The 13,334-nt window shown below is 56.2% G+C and overlaps 1 long non-coding RNA gene across 1 annotated transcript; it reads right to left on the bottom strand.

The window, feature by feature from the left end:
* Positions 1-3,268: 3,268 nt before the first annotated feature.
* LOC123386365 lies at positions 3,269-4,695 on the bottom strand. The gene is made up of 2 exons (XR_006600155.1): positions 4,464-4,695; positions 3,269-3,469 (listed from the first exon to the last, which is right to left on the bottom strand). It is a non-coding gene; the product is annotated as an uncharacterized LOC123386365 (long non-coding RNA).
* Positions 4,696-13,334: the final 8,639 nt, after the last annotated feature.

Genomic DNA, 13,334 nt, shown 5'->3' with positions numbered 1-13,334 from the left:
GTGTCTCTGCTTTGGTTCTGTGAACTCTCGGCCCTTCCCTCCCTCTGTCACCCTCCTTGTGTTTACCCATGTGAATATTTCCTTTTGGGGCACCTGGCATTTGACCATGACTATGTGTCTGCTCAAGAGACTTTACCATTCTTTTTTTTTTTTTTTCAACGTTTATTTATTTTTGGGACAGAGAGAGACAGAGCATGAACGGGGGAGGGGCAGAGAGAGAGGGAGACACAGAATCGGAAACAGGCTCCAGGCTCCGAGCCGTCAGCCCAGAGCCCGACGCGGGGCTTGAACTCACGGACCGCGAGATCGTGACCTGGCTGAAGTCGGACGCTTAACCGACTGCGCCACCCAGGCGCCCCGAGACTTTACCAATCTTGATGTCACTCTTTTCGGCTGCAGGATGGGTGAGCGGGGGGTGGGTTGGACACCCTTTGAGCTCCTTTTAGCATCATTATTCTGGAATGTGTCCTTGAAATTGCTGTGAAAAGGGAATAATTGACACTTGCCTCCACTCCCTTCTCTCCCTTCAGTTAGAGACATTAACTGGCCATGATATTATTAATTCTTTGGGCCACAAAAAATTCCTATAAGAATACATTAAGGGGGACACCTGGGTGGTTCGGTCAGTTAAGCGTCTGAGTCTTGTTTTGGCTCAGATCGTTATCTAACGGTTCGTGGGTTTGAGCCCCGCGTCGGGCTCTGCATTGACAACGCAGAACCCACTTGGGATTCTCTGTCTCCCTCTCTCTCTCTGCCCACGCATGCTTTCTCTCTCCCAAAAGAAATAAATAATCAAACAAAAAGAATACATTAGGGTGCACCTTGCATCAGAGTAGTTTTGCTCTGGAATGTCCTAAGAGTCAGGGGCCCATGCGGCCCACTGAGCACCTGGAGGAAATGCTTTCTCTCTGTGCCCCAGTCTCCTCACTTGCCATAATCGAGGGCTCTCCTACCCACACCAGAGCCCCAGCCCCTGCCGTGTGCCCTGTGGGTCTGCAGGGGGAGAACTCTTTCAGTGAGTGCAACGACAATCAGTTCTTAACAACTCTGTTTATTTTCCTTCCTTGGGCCCTTCAAAACTGGGAAGAACATAAAAATGTGTGCCCCGAGGCACCTGGTTTTGGGCCAGCCCTTGACAATAAATGGTATAGAATGTTCTCGCGCCTCATGGTTGGATTCACCTGCTGGAATTCATGGGACGTCCATTTCCTGAGAGCCTCCCAGGGGCTGGCCTTTTCATGTACGTTCAGTGCGGATTTGAACGCAAGGAGAGTTGGCTGAACATACGGGGCTTGTCCTCTTTGTGGGGGTCAAAACTAGGGGAAGCCCAGTTCCACTGCAAAAGGGTTCAGCATGGCAGCTCTCTAGGGAATGTTCAACCCACGGTGGCCGGAGGTCTGCACTAACAGTGAAGCCTGAAGCCGTGCAAGATACTGCCCGGATTTACACGGCTTTAAGTATGCGCCGGGCTAGAAGTTCCACCGCGGAGGGAGAGCCTTGGTGTTTGCAACGCCTTCCACGTCTGGCCTTGGGATGCGCCGTGTGTCTTCCGACGATCTCGGGAGGCAGACGGCTCGGGGATTAGTCTAACTCTGCCATTATCTGTGCCACTGCAGACTGGGGCTTCTCCGTCTCAGCACCCTTGACCTTTTGGACAGATAAGTATTTGTTCTGTGGTTTGTAGGGTGTGGAACAGCACTGCTGCCTTCACCAGTAGATGCCAGAGATGCCGTCGAGGTGTAATAACCAGACATCTCTCAGATACGGCCGAATGTTCCAGGTGGAGACGCGCCGCTCAGAAGCGACTAAGGTGCCTCTCTGGACCTTGGCCCCAAGTGGTCAGTGTGGGGATACTTTTTGTGCAGGTGGAGTGATATTTATCTCATTTAAAATAGTCATCTTCCTGGGGCGCCGGGGTGGCTCATTCGGTTCAGCGTCTGACTTCGGCTCAGGTCATGATCTCACGGTCTGTGAGTTCGAGCCCCGCGTCGGGCTCCGGGCTGACGGCTCGGAGCCTGGAGCCTGCTTCGGATTCTGCGTCTCCCTCTCTCTCGGCCCCTCCCCCGCTCGTGCTCTCTCTCTCGCCTTCAAAAATAAATAAAAACATTTACAAAATTAAAAAAAAAAAGTCATCTTCTTGGAGATGGAGGGACGTGGGTTGACCCGACTGCCTGCTGTCTATCCTGAGCCCTCCTGCAGTAGCCGCCCCTGTCCAGCTCTCCTTCGCACACGCTGCGTGTTTCTCGGGGCACACCGGGAAGCAGGCTCTCTCTCTCTTAGCTCTGGTGTGCCCCCTGCTTGGAAAGGCCGGAGGCTCAGCTCTCATTCACTCTGCACCTGGAGCCACCATGTTCCCTGACGCTGGGCCATGGTCAAGATGGGTGTCATATGGGGCCAGCGGGAGCTGCCTCTGAGGTGGGGTGTGGCAGGGAGGCTGGAGGCAGCCAGGGGTCCTGAAGGCAGTCTTGTCCGTGGCCTGACATCCAGAGGCGCCCCAGCCACCAGGGTCTGCTTCCCTCCACGGACCTCACGCCCTGGCGCCTCTGCCAATGTCCTTGGGAGTTGTGGCACCAGAACGTTTCCAGTGTGAATCCCCGACACTTCCAGTGTCTGCGTAGGTCTCGGTCTGTGAAGACAGGCTGTCGGCCAGCTGCTCACGGGGACTCGTGGCAGCAAGAAGGCGGGCTGAGCAGACCCCATTCCTCCCATTTGGCAGGTGGGAAAATGGAGGTTTGGAGAGGAAAAGTGACTTTCCAAGGTTGCACGGGCCGCCTTTCTTTCTGTGGTAATGAGCTCTCCTTCCCCGGAAGGGTTCAACACTGGGGACCTCTGGACATCGGTCAGGGGAGCATGCGGGGCCGTGCTGCCGAGATCTGATGCGCTGGTGAGAGCAGGGTGGTGTTCTCACTCCCGAGACCACACTCGTCTTCCTCTGAGGCCACCCAGCTGGTTCCCGGCTCTTTCCAGCGTCTCCCCTCCTCCCTTGGAACCCGGTCTTCGTTCTCTCTCTGAAGTGAACTCGCTCTATAAGTTCCAACAAGAAATATTATGATCTAACTTCTTGTGGCTTCAGGAGATACAAATCTGTGGTAACACTTCAAATTAAGTGTCGTGAATGAGTAATTACTTTCTGAATCTGAGGAGTCCAATTGAATGGGAATCATTATGGTATGTTAATTAAAATCCCACTGATTATTAAAATTATATTTTGGTGTTTTAATAACTCTATAAGGGACATGCAGATAAAACCCAGAGATATACACCAGCGTGGGTTCTTGCTAAACCCCAATAAATATTGGGACTAATTCAAACATGTATTTATTGTTTCACAGAACTTAAATGGAATTATTACCCGAGATAGGTTGGGTGTCGCAATTAAGGTCTGTGCGTCTTTGGAACCCGAACGCAGGGATCTTTTGATCTTTATGAAGTCTGAGTTTGGGGCAAGCATCTTCTGAGTGCAGAGAGGCTGAGAAAACCAAAGAGAAGGTTTTAGGTGGTTATGACGTGCTCCCGTCAAAATTCCTCTGGGCTGTTCCAAGGCCCAGAGTGGAATCGGAACTTGGAGTCCTCTTTGAATCTGATCATTCTTAGATCATAGAACTGTATGCCCTGGGTTGGTAGGAATTTCAAGTCATTTATTCACCCAGGCCGGCTGCTTATCAGAATCACCTGGGGAGCTCTGGAAGCATTCACATTTCTCACGGCTCCCTTGAGGCGCTGAGTTGGTAGGTGGGGGTGGGGGGGAGACTAGCCCCTCAGGTGTCTGTCTGCCCACAGGGGTCTGAGGATACATCAGGGACATTCTTACCTCTGCCCTTTTCACTCTTCTGTCTCCCCTGTGGGCTCCCCCTGACTCGAGGGGTCTGCAGAAGTATCTTCTAGAGGTTAGCATCGCACTGGGGACCCTCACAAGTCCCTAGTCTCTAAGGTATAGGTCCAGTGTTCCCAGTACACTGGGGCAATGCTGCTTTCTTGCTCTCAGACAGGGGGCGGGGGGCTTCTGGCCTCCTCAGAAGCTGAGGTCACAGCAGGCCTTCTCAGGGGCCTCGGAAACTATTTCTCTAGGGAGGTGGCGCTGGCCCAGGAGCTAGATGGAGAAATGACGTTATGTGCCCCGGAGAGACAGGACATTTCAGGTGGCCCGTTTGACAAGGCCGTTTTGATACAGGATGTGTATCCGTTAGGCGCTGGAAGGAAACGGGGCACCCTCAAAGCGGGTCACTTGAGGGGGGTGGACAGATGCGGCATCTTGCAAAGGCGTAACAGGGAGGAGGGAAAAAGCCTAAGGGTAGCAGCACCCAGCGTGTGCCAAGGCGGGAAGGGGGTCCCGGGGGGGCGGCCACTTGTGGGGGGTCCTGGGGCGCAGCCGCCTGTGGTGGGTCCCAGGGAGGGATCTGGGGGGGGGCGGGCGGGCGGCCCGTCTGTCACCGCAGCCTCCGGGCTCACGGGGAAGACTGTACCTCGGAGAGATAGATGTCGGGGCCGGCTCCGGCTTGTACCCAGGGCCCATAAGTGACCAAGGGGCAGTTCCTAGAGGGCGTGGCCTCTGAGACGGCCTTGAGGGGCGGGCAGGTTCCGGTTGGTGGCAGGTGGCGAGCAGGAGCGGAGGGAGGAGGCGGGCCTCTGCGGCCGGTGGCGGCCCTGGGTCCGCGGCTCAGCGCCAAGGCTGGCTGGGGAAGCTCCGCTTCAGCTCCTTGCTGGTGCAAGTCCGACGCCACCGGACGTGAGCGCGCCCCCAAGCGGGCGATGCGGGCAGGGCCGTGTTTTGGGAAGGGGAACGTGGCGGGACGGAAGGACCGGGGGTGGGGGTGGTGGGGGAGCTGCTAGGGGTTACTGCACCGGTCTAGGCGAGGACTTCATGAGGGTCACGATCCCAGCGGCCACCGCGGGGGTGGAAGGTCTGAGGTTCTGGCCAGAGAACAGAATCCATTCCCCGATGGGATGTGGGGGAGGGGGAGGAAGCCCCCGCGGGAGAACGGGCTAAGGCCGGCCGAGCCTGAGGACTGACACGGGTGGGTTGTCCGGGTGTTGTTGCTGCCAGTTCTTCTGTGCCCGTGACCTCGGTGCCTCCCACCTGGGGCCCCTCGGAATCCCCTGGAGACTCCATTCAAACTAGCGCTCCCTAGGGGCGCAGGGGTGGCTCAGTCGGTTGAGCGTCGGACTCTTGGTTTCCGCTCAGGTGGTGATCTCACTTCTTGAGTTCGAGCCCTGCCTCCGGCTCTGTGCTGACAGCGCGGAGCCTGCTTGGGATTCTCTCTCTCCTTCTCTCTCTCTCTCTGCCCCTCCCACGCACTGCCTCTTCTCTCCCAAAATAAATAAATACACTTAAAAAAAAATAGCTCCCTGGGCCGCATACGCAGATGAGCCAGACTGGCTCTGGAATCTGCGTTTTTAAGGTGCCCCCCAGAACCTGTCACGCAGCTGGGCTGGCTTGATTCAGCTCCCTTCCCTTCACCTTCCCGGCCTCCGGGGAGGGTCCCTGGGGTTTTCTTTCCTTTCACTGATGTGGAAACTGAGGCACGGGGAGGTGAGCGGCTCTCTCAGCCTCCGAGTTTGAGCCCAGGCCCAGTGGAGCTGAGGCCTGGCGGGGACCGAGGGTGGGGTGGGGACCGACTTTGATTCCTTTGTTGTCCCCTCACGGGGAGCCTGGCAGCCGGCTGGCAGGTCGCGTCCCCGGGGCAGGGCAGTGTGGGGACTGGGTGAGTGGGTGCCAGGCCCTTCTTGGCGGTTGGGACCTTGGCAGGGGGAGCCCTGCTCAGCCTCGGCAGCCCCAGGGGAGGGAGCTGGCTGGAAGGGGAAGGAGAGGCAGGTCGGCCACTCGGTTCCTGGCGATGCCCCGTGACAGGGTCTTGAGGGGACAAACGAGCGTGTGTCCTTCCCTCTTCGGTTGGAAACACCGTCCGCTAAACCAGGTCTTTGGGGGGGGGGTTCCTGAATCAACCGTTCTTGACTGAGGCACATGGCCTCGGTTTGCCGAACCGTGAGACGGAAACTGGGGCAGAAGGGTAGCGTCACACGTCAGACCCCCGGTTTCTTCACCAGCAGAATAAGGATGGGTACCTACCTCGCCTGTCGTCGGGTCACGTGGTGTCGGGTGAGTGGTGCATATGGCGTGCTTAGCGCGTGACCGGGTCACTGGGCTCAGGGCGGGGAAAACGTGCCCGTCGCCACCGTCATCACCGGTGCTTTGCCAACCCCAGCGTGTCAAGCGACCGCTGGTGAAAGCGGATGTTGAGTGAGCGTCTCTTAAGTGTCACACACTGTAAGTTGCTGTAAGGACACGCGGGGATGTATATGGACCCTGGGGACCCGAAGCTTGTACCCTGGCAGGGGACAGGGATGGCAGGGAGAAGACCCGACTGAAGTGGACAGCGCACATGGGCTCTGTCAACACTCTGCGTCTCGGGCATTGGCCTGGACCTTCCTTGGGGCCTCGGGAACGTGAACGAGAAGCAGGGACAGCTTCTTCTATGCGTTCTGGGATTCCTCACATGATGGGGCTGCCCCCGACCGCTTGTAGTCAGCTAGACTGAGCCCTTTGGCATCCTCTCCGAATCCTGGTCTGCGTTTTACCTTCTTGCTAGCTCCACAGACTCCTACGCACCCTTCAAAACCCTCCTTAGACGTTACTTCCTCCGAGAATTGTTGTCCAACCTGTGTGTCCCTCCTGGACTCGTTCTGTGCTTCTCGGCTTTCTCTGCCTGGTGGCAAGACCATTAGAGCTCCCATCACGCTGTGTGGTAAGGGGCGGTGGCCTGACTTCTCGTGACTCATCAGCTACTGGAGGACACCGGTCATAGCCACCTCTTTGTGTCTACAGTTCCAGCCCGGGGCAGGGCACAGAATAAAGACCAGGGGCTCCATTGGCCCAGGAGAGCCCGGAGTCAAATGCGATGGAGCAGGAAGCAAGCAGGGGTGCTACACCGGGTGGGCGGGCAGCCCAGGGGTCCCAAAGTACTTCCAGGAGCAGGCGGCTTTTGAGATGGGATTTGAAAGGTGACGGGATGTCTCCTTCCTAAACCCATGCTCTTCATCTTGTAGGGTGCAGGCTAGGGGGCCAGGGGGAGGCGGCGTGAAGGGAAATGACTCATCCAAAGAGGCTTTCCCCTCTGCCACAAGGCAAACGCATGTTTCCCAAGCGGGCAAGTGGGTCTCCATTCCTTCGGGGTCGGACTAGCCACAATTCACTTCCGACTCAGCTGAGATTATCCCTTTCAGAGAAAGCCGGGGCAGGGAGAGCTGGGGTAAGAAAGGTCCTGGCAGGCCAGGGAAAAATGAAACGAGGCAGAAAGGGCCAGGTCTGGGCAATGCACAAGAAAGGAACATCAGGGTTGTGTGGACGCCTTTGGCACAGTAGCCGCTGCTTTCTCAGTTCAAGTTCAGGGAGCATCTCCAGAGGGTGAGACTCGATGCTCTGGGCTGCGGGGGAGCAGGTGGATAGGTCATGCTCACTGCCCCCGGGAGACCACAGGTGAAAGAGGCAGACAGACATGGGGATGATCAGTGCATTAAAGCCTTCTGGAATCTCTGAGAGTTGACTCCACAGAGATGGTCTGCAAGGTAGAGTGGCAATTCATGCCCATGTGGGCATTACACAATGCTATGTGCCTCATATTGTAGGTAGACTGTTAAAATGCTGTCCCCATGGAATGTATAGTCCAGTGAGAGAATCAGTCATTTATCAAGTAAGTAAGAGCCGGGGATGCCGGTAAAAGTGAGGTCTTTTCCTGCTAGGAAAGGCCATGTGCAACGCTTGGAAGGTAAGAAGGCAAAGTTGAGCAGAAACATCCCACGAGGTGTGAACAGCACGTGCAAAGGGCCCGTGGCAGGCAGGCCTAAAAGAGGGCTTTGTGGCTGGTATGGAGAGAGTGGGGGCCAGAGTGGGGTGAGATGGGCAGAAGAAACCATCCAAAACCCCGGTCATCCCGGACCAAATGCCCACTCACCACCTGTCCACACTCTCTCCCCATCTGGCGGTTATGAAAGGGTGAGGCCCGGCTTGTTGCGACTGCCAATGGCTCAGGGACATCATGGGAAGGCATCAGAGACTCAGGAGAGAAAGGGAGAAAGAAGAGAGAAAAGTAGGAAAAGGCAAATGCCAAAAAGAGGGGATCCAAGATGGCCGGAGCCCAGATTTTCGGGCCAGAGGACGGAGGGTCTGTGTGTTTCTCAAAAGTGCCGGGGAGGGACACTGGTGTGCTTTCACTGGGGGTGCGTGACGTGACCAGATGGGCGTGCTGAACGATGACGTGCTTTTGGCGTGGACGGACCGGAGGACACGCACAGCAGCGCAGTGAGTAGTGGTCCTCGCCAGGAAGACCATGGTCGGGACCGGGCGGGAGGGCGGCGTCAGGATGCGGTTGCATTTTAAAAATTTATTTATTCATTCATTCATTCATTCATTCACTCATTTATGTTAAAAAATGTTTAAATGTTTATTTTCAGAGAGAGAGACAGAGAAAGAGAGAGAGAGAGAGAGAGAGGAGGAGGAGGAGGAGCAGAGACAGAGGGAGAGAGAATCCCAAGCAGGCTCCACGCTGTCAGTGCAGAGCCCGACACGGGGCTCGAACTCACGGCCCGAGAGAGTGGACGCTTAACCGACTGAGCCCCCCGGAGCCTCAAGGTGGAGTTGCCTTTTAAACGCTGTATGTAAATCTGTTCCCGGTCGTGCCCATTCACTCCTTCTTTACCGCCTCTGTCTGGTTTGAGGAGAACGTGCTGGAAGGGTTCTGTGCCTCCCGATTCTGTCCGTTAGCATTTGACGCCAATCACACGGCGGCTGTGCCCAGGGCTCTGGGGACTACTCGCCGACCGGGGGCCCTCGGGGACTGCCCTGCCCGGCAAATGCGGGGGCACCTGGCAGTGTGGTGGAGCGTGCCCTAACCGCCCTGAGGGGCCGGGGAAGGAATTTTGCCTCAGATGGTACCTAAGCCTTATCTGGGCGCAGAAGGCAAGGAAGGGCATACCCAGTGGGAACAGTGCACGGGGAAGCATGGAGACCCGCGAGAACATGGCACCCGAGGGAGGTGGTTAGACGTTGTTAGAAAGGGAAACGTGAGTAGGAGGTAGGCGTGGAGAGATGTCCTGGCCAAGGTGGGAAAGCCTGGGGTCTGGCAGGACGTGGCCTGGGCCCGTTCCAAGCAGTGAGGCGCCCACAGGTGGCCCTTTGATCTCACAACAAATGGCCTATTCAGCATCTCTGAGACTGGGCCGGCTCCTGGCAGCCAAGGTAGGAAGGTGGCAAGACACAGGGGATTGTCTGCCCGGTTCCAGGGCCGGGAATTGGCTCAGAGACTCCCACTGCCTAGGAGGGAGTAGTCAGGTCCCAGCAGCCTCCGAGGACACCCCTGACAGGCCATGGGGCTGGCCTCGGGGGCTGGTGTCTGGGAAGGTGGCCTTTGGAGGTCCCGGGGCAGGAGTGGGGGGCGGGACAGGGTCGGGATCTCCCGGATCGGGTTCATGGGGGTGGTTGTGCTTGGGTGCACAGAATCAAGACAGACAGACCCCCTTCCCCCACCTCCCCCACAAGAGCTGAGTGTTTGGGACTCCCTTCCTCCGCTGGAAACTTCTCTGTGGCAGAAGGCCCCTTTGTTGGGAGAGGCGAGGCTGGCTACAGCAGCCCTAAATACCACAAAGTTTTAGATCTCCTCCCCACCCTCCACCTGCCATTCAGTAGTCGATGCTAAAACCACAAGAGGCTGTCTTTTCATAACACTACACGTTCCCGATGCTGAAGACCAAATGGCTTGTTTCGAGACTCTTTGGTTCTGTTTATTTCGGGTGTCTCGGCTTCTCAGGTATCCTGAGCACGTATGTAGAAGGCCCACTGGCCGAGGGGTGATGCCGGAAAAGTCCCGTCTGCAAGTTGCCAAGTTAGGAGAGAAAGCTTGGCTGGCGCGAAAGGTTGTCTATGGGCAGGGTTGGGGGTCAAGTGTGGACTCCCAGTTCTGGCCTTTGACCTCCCTGGCTCCGCCGAGCTGTGTGCTCTCAGGTAAGTCACATAACCACTCTGACCCTCAGTCTCCTCCTCTGGAAATTGGTAACCATGCCGTTTGCAGGGTTACTGTGAAGTTCGAGCGTGTGGATGTAGGGAGTGTGGCGTGTACCCATAGTATATGCTCAGTGAACATTACTTCCCCATCTCTTAGGAAAGAAAAGTTGGCTTAGGAATCAACTTTAACTAAAATGTTTTTGTTGTGTTAAGAATGGGCCAAAAGTCACAAAATTATTTAGAGATTGTTTTCACTGAGTTCAAAAATTCCAGGAGACGATTTAATCAACAGTCTGTTTGCCTCCTCACAGCCGCACGGATGCACTCCTTTCTGAAAATGCAAATCAAACAATTTAAGTTCTCAAGTGTGTTCGATTCCTTCACTCACTCCTTCACTTCCTCTGCAACCAAGTAGTCAACACCTACTCCGTGTGAGGGCTGGTGGAGAGAGGGGCTTGGGGCTGTGGGAGCCGTAAGCTCAGGTGTGTAGATCCCTGCAATTTACTAACGGTGACCTTGGGCAAGTCATCACCACGCTGCAGCCCTCCGGTGGGCCCTTTGCATAATCAGGGTGATATTCCCCTTGCAGGGCTGTTGGGGAGGATTGAAGATCTCGCGCACAAGGTACAAGGCGTTTTGGTGCCATGAGCGAACGGGAGCAGCCACGGTTCCTGGGACGTGGTCCCCCTGCCCTTCGGTGACTGACGGTTGTGGTGACAGCCTTGAGAGTTGCATCTCTCCTTCTGCTTCTGGGCGAGGCAGGTGGGAAAGTGGCCTCGGGGGCTCCCCGCAGGAAGCTGACCCAAGGACGTGGCTTTGGGTGGCCCTTTGGGTGGTCCGTTTGTAGCAGACAATGGAAAACCAAGCAGATCTCCGAAGTGCCTTTGAAGACGTTCCCCGGGGGGCCTGCAGCACTGCCCAGGAGCCCAGGGGCAGGTTCTTGGGAGCCTGGCTGTCTGGGTGCTGGGCTCGGACGAGTGGGAGCAGCTGCGGGGAAAGGCAGAACTCGTTCCTCCGGAGTGTGTTTATCCTGCTTTTCTGACCTCAGAGCCCAACCATCCTAATGATTTTTAATGACTCTAATGTGCCTCGCGTCTCCACCGGACCCACTGGCCACACAGCCAAGTGCCTTTTTCCCTTGCGCCCAGCGGAAGGTGGTCAGATGTCAGCTGGGATTACACGGTTGGGCTTATCGTCAGACAAGCTTTAGCCCGGCACTCAGCGTAAGCTCACGGGATGGCTCCAGCCAATCCTCCCCATAAAGCCAGGTGGAAAGAGGTGCCAGGGAACGGGTACCAGGTTGCAAGTCAAGAAGACGTGAGTGCAAATCTTTTTTTTTTTTTTTTAAGTTTTTAAAGCTTATTTATTTATTTTGAGAGGGAGAGAGAGAGAGCACAAGCTGGGGAGGCGCAAAGAGAAGGAGAAACAGAATCCCATGCAGGCTCCGTGCCATCAGCACAGAGCCCGATGGGGGGCTCGAACCCACACACCATGAGATCATGACCTGAGCGGAGATCAAGAGTCAGATGCTTAACCAACGGCACCCCCCGGACGCCCCGATGTGAGTGTAAATCCTAAATGCGTCGCTCACCGGTTGAGCTCTCAGGGGAGTAACTCTGCCTCTTGGGTCTCTGTTTCCTCATTGGATGAGTGGGCGTGACGTGAGCTCTCGGGGTGTCCCTGGGATTCCGAGCCATCTCCAGGCCTGAGCTTTGCCACTAGCCAAGTGGACGGTTGCTGAGGCGCCTCCTTGTTTCGCAATCCTATGACTCCCTTGCTGGCCAGCTCCTTCCTGCCAACACCCACTCCCATCGGCCTGAAAATACCTGCCTTGGACAATGTGCTCTTGGCCAAGCAATTTCCCAAGAAGGGCTGTGACGGCCGGGACGGCCGCCCGCCTGAGGCCTTGTGGGGCCTGGCTGAGCTCCGTGGAATAGCCTGGAAGCTCACCGGCCCTTGGACCCTCCCTGCTGGCCGCCTCCAGACAAGCCAGACCCAGGAATACTGAGGCCCCTAGGCTCCCTTAACACGTGTGGTGCGACTGTTCAGAGGAATGCAGAGTTCTGGAAAGTGAGGCTCCTCCGTCAGTCAGTCAAGGGCTCAGATCACCTCCCTGCCCCTCTCCTAAAGGTTTCAGTTCTTGCTTCACCTGGATCCACCCGCTTTTGTAAGCCGTGGCATCCCTGCCAGCTGAGTCACTGGGGACTCTGGCTAGAAAAACGGTAGCAGCTCTGTGGCCCAGACCCTCCTGGGGAAGGCCTCGTGCCTTCCCCACTGACTGTGTGGGTGGCATCCCCTCTCGTGGGACGTGGGACGTTTGCTTCTGCACCTTCCCATCCTACAGATGAACACCCCCCGGGGCAGGAGAAAGTTGCAGACACGCGCCAAGGGCCTCACGGCAGGGGAGCGCAGAACAGCTCTGTCCTGGGGTCTGACAGCAATGCCCTCGCTGTGATTACTGTTATATTCCTGTTTCTTAAAACTCTTACGTGTGTTAGATGTGAAGTTCGAGGGCCTGAGTTTGAAAGTGTCCCTTGATATACGACCAGTGTGATCTCGTCCCCCTAGGAGATGTGTGGCAATGTCCAGAGACTTTCTTGGTTGTCACGCTTGGGGAAGAGGTAGTTCCTGGCATCTTGTTGAGGGGTAGGGAGCGTGCTCAATGCCCTGCAGGTGCCCAGGACACCACAACTCACCGCAAAGAATGATCTGGTCCAAACCATCAGCATTGTCGAGGCTGAGAAGCCCCCGCTATGAAGGAAAGTAAAGATGTCCCTTTTTTTTGCAACCAGACCGTGAGGTCTCCAGAGGGTCTCAGAAGTAGTACATAACACATGCACACACGTCATTTCTATTGTGAAATGAAGATTATTTTAGAGGTGGAAGGAAAGGCTGGTTTGTGTCCAAGTCAAGGTTGACGTGACTTGGCCTGGTGGCTTCCCTTACCCCGTCTCTCCCCATCCCTGGGCTGTCCTGAGCTCTGCTCCAGGAGTGTGGATGATGCCAACTCCCTGCTCCGGGTGTGGACACATGGCGTACTCCACCATCTCCAGCCTTCATCTCCATCTGGGGCTACTGTCCCACATTTCTGCTAGTAGTGAGGACGCACCTGTGGCTCAAAACATGTGCCTGTCCTGAGCTCAGCATCTGCCTCCCAACCAGCTCCTCCGTGGCCAGCCCTGAACCTGGCTTCGGTGCTCAGTGGTCTCCTCCCCGCTGCCCCACAGCTGGCCTGTTGGGTTCACGTCCACAATCGCTTTTCCATCCAGGCATTCGTCCTACGTCCATGGCTTCTGTGTTCCTTTCTTCTCTGACCTGGAATCCCGCACCTTCCTCCTCT

The sequence above is a fragment of the Felis catus genome, chromosome B3 (genome assembly GCF_018350175.1).
Source record: "Felis catus isolate Fca126 chromosome B3, F.catus_Fca126_mat1.0, whole genome shotgun sequence".
Taxonomy (NCBI): domain Eukaryota; kingdom Metazoa; phylum Chordata; class Mammalia; order Carnivora; family Felidae; genus Felis; species Felis catus.
The sequence above is the reverse complement of the archived record's forward strand: the minus strand, read 5'-3'. Positions and strand labels throughout refer to the sequence as shown.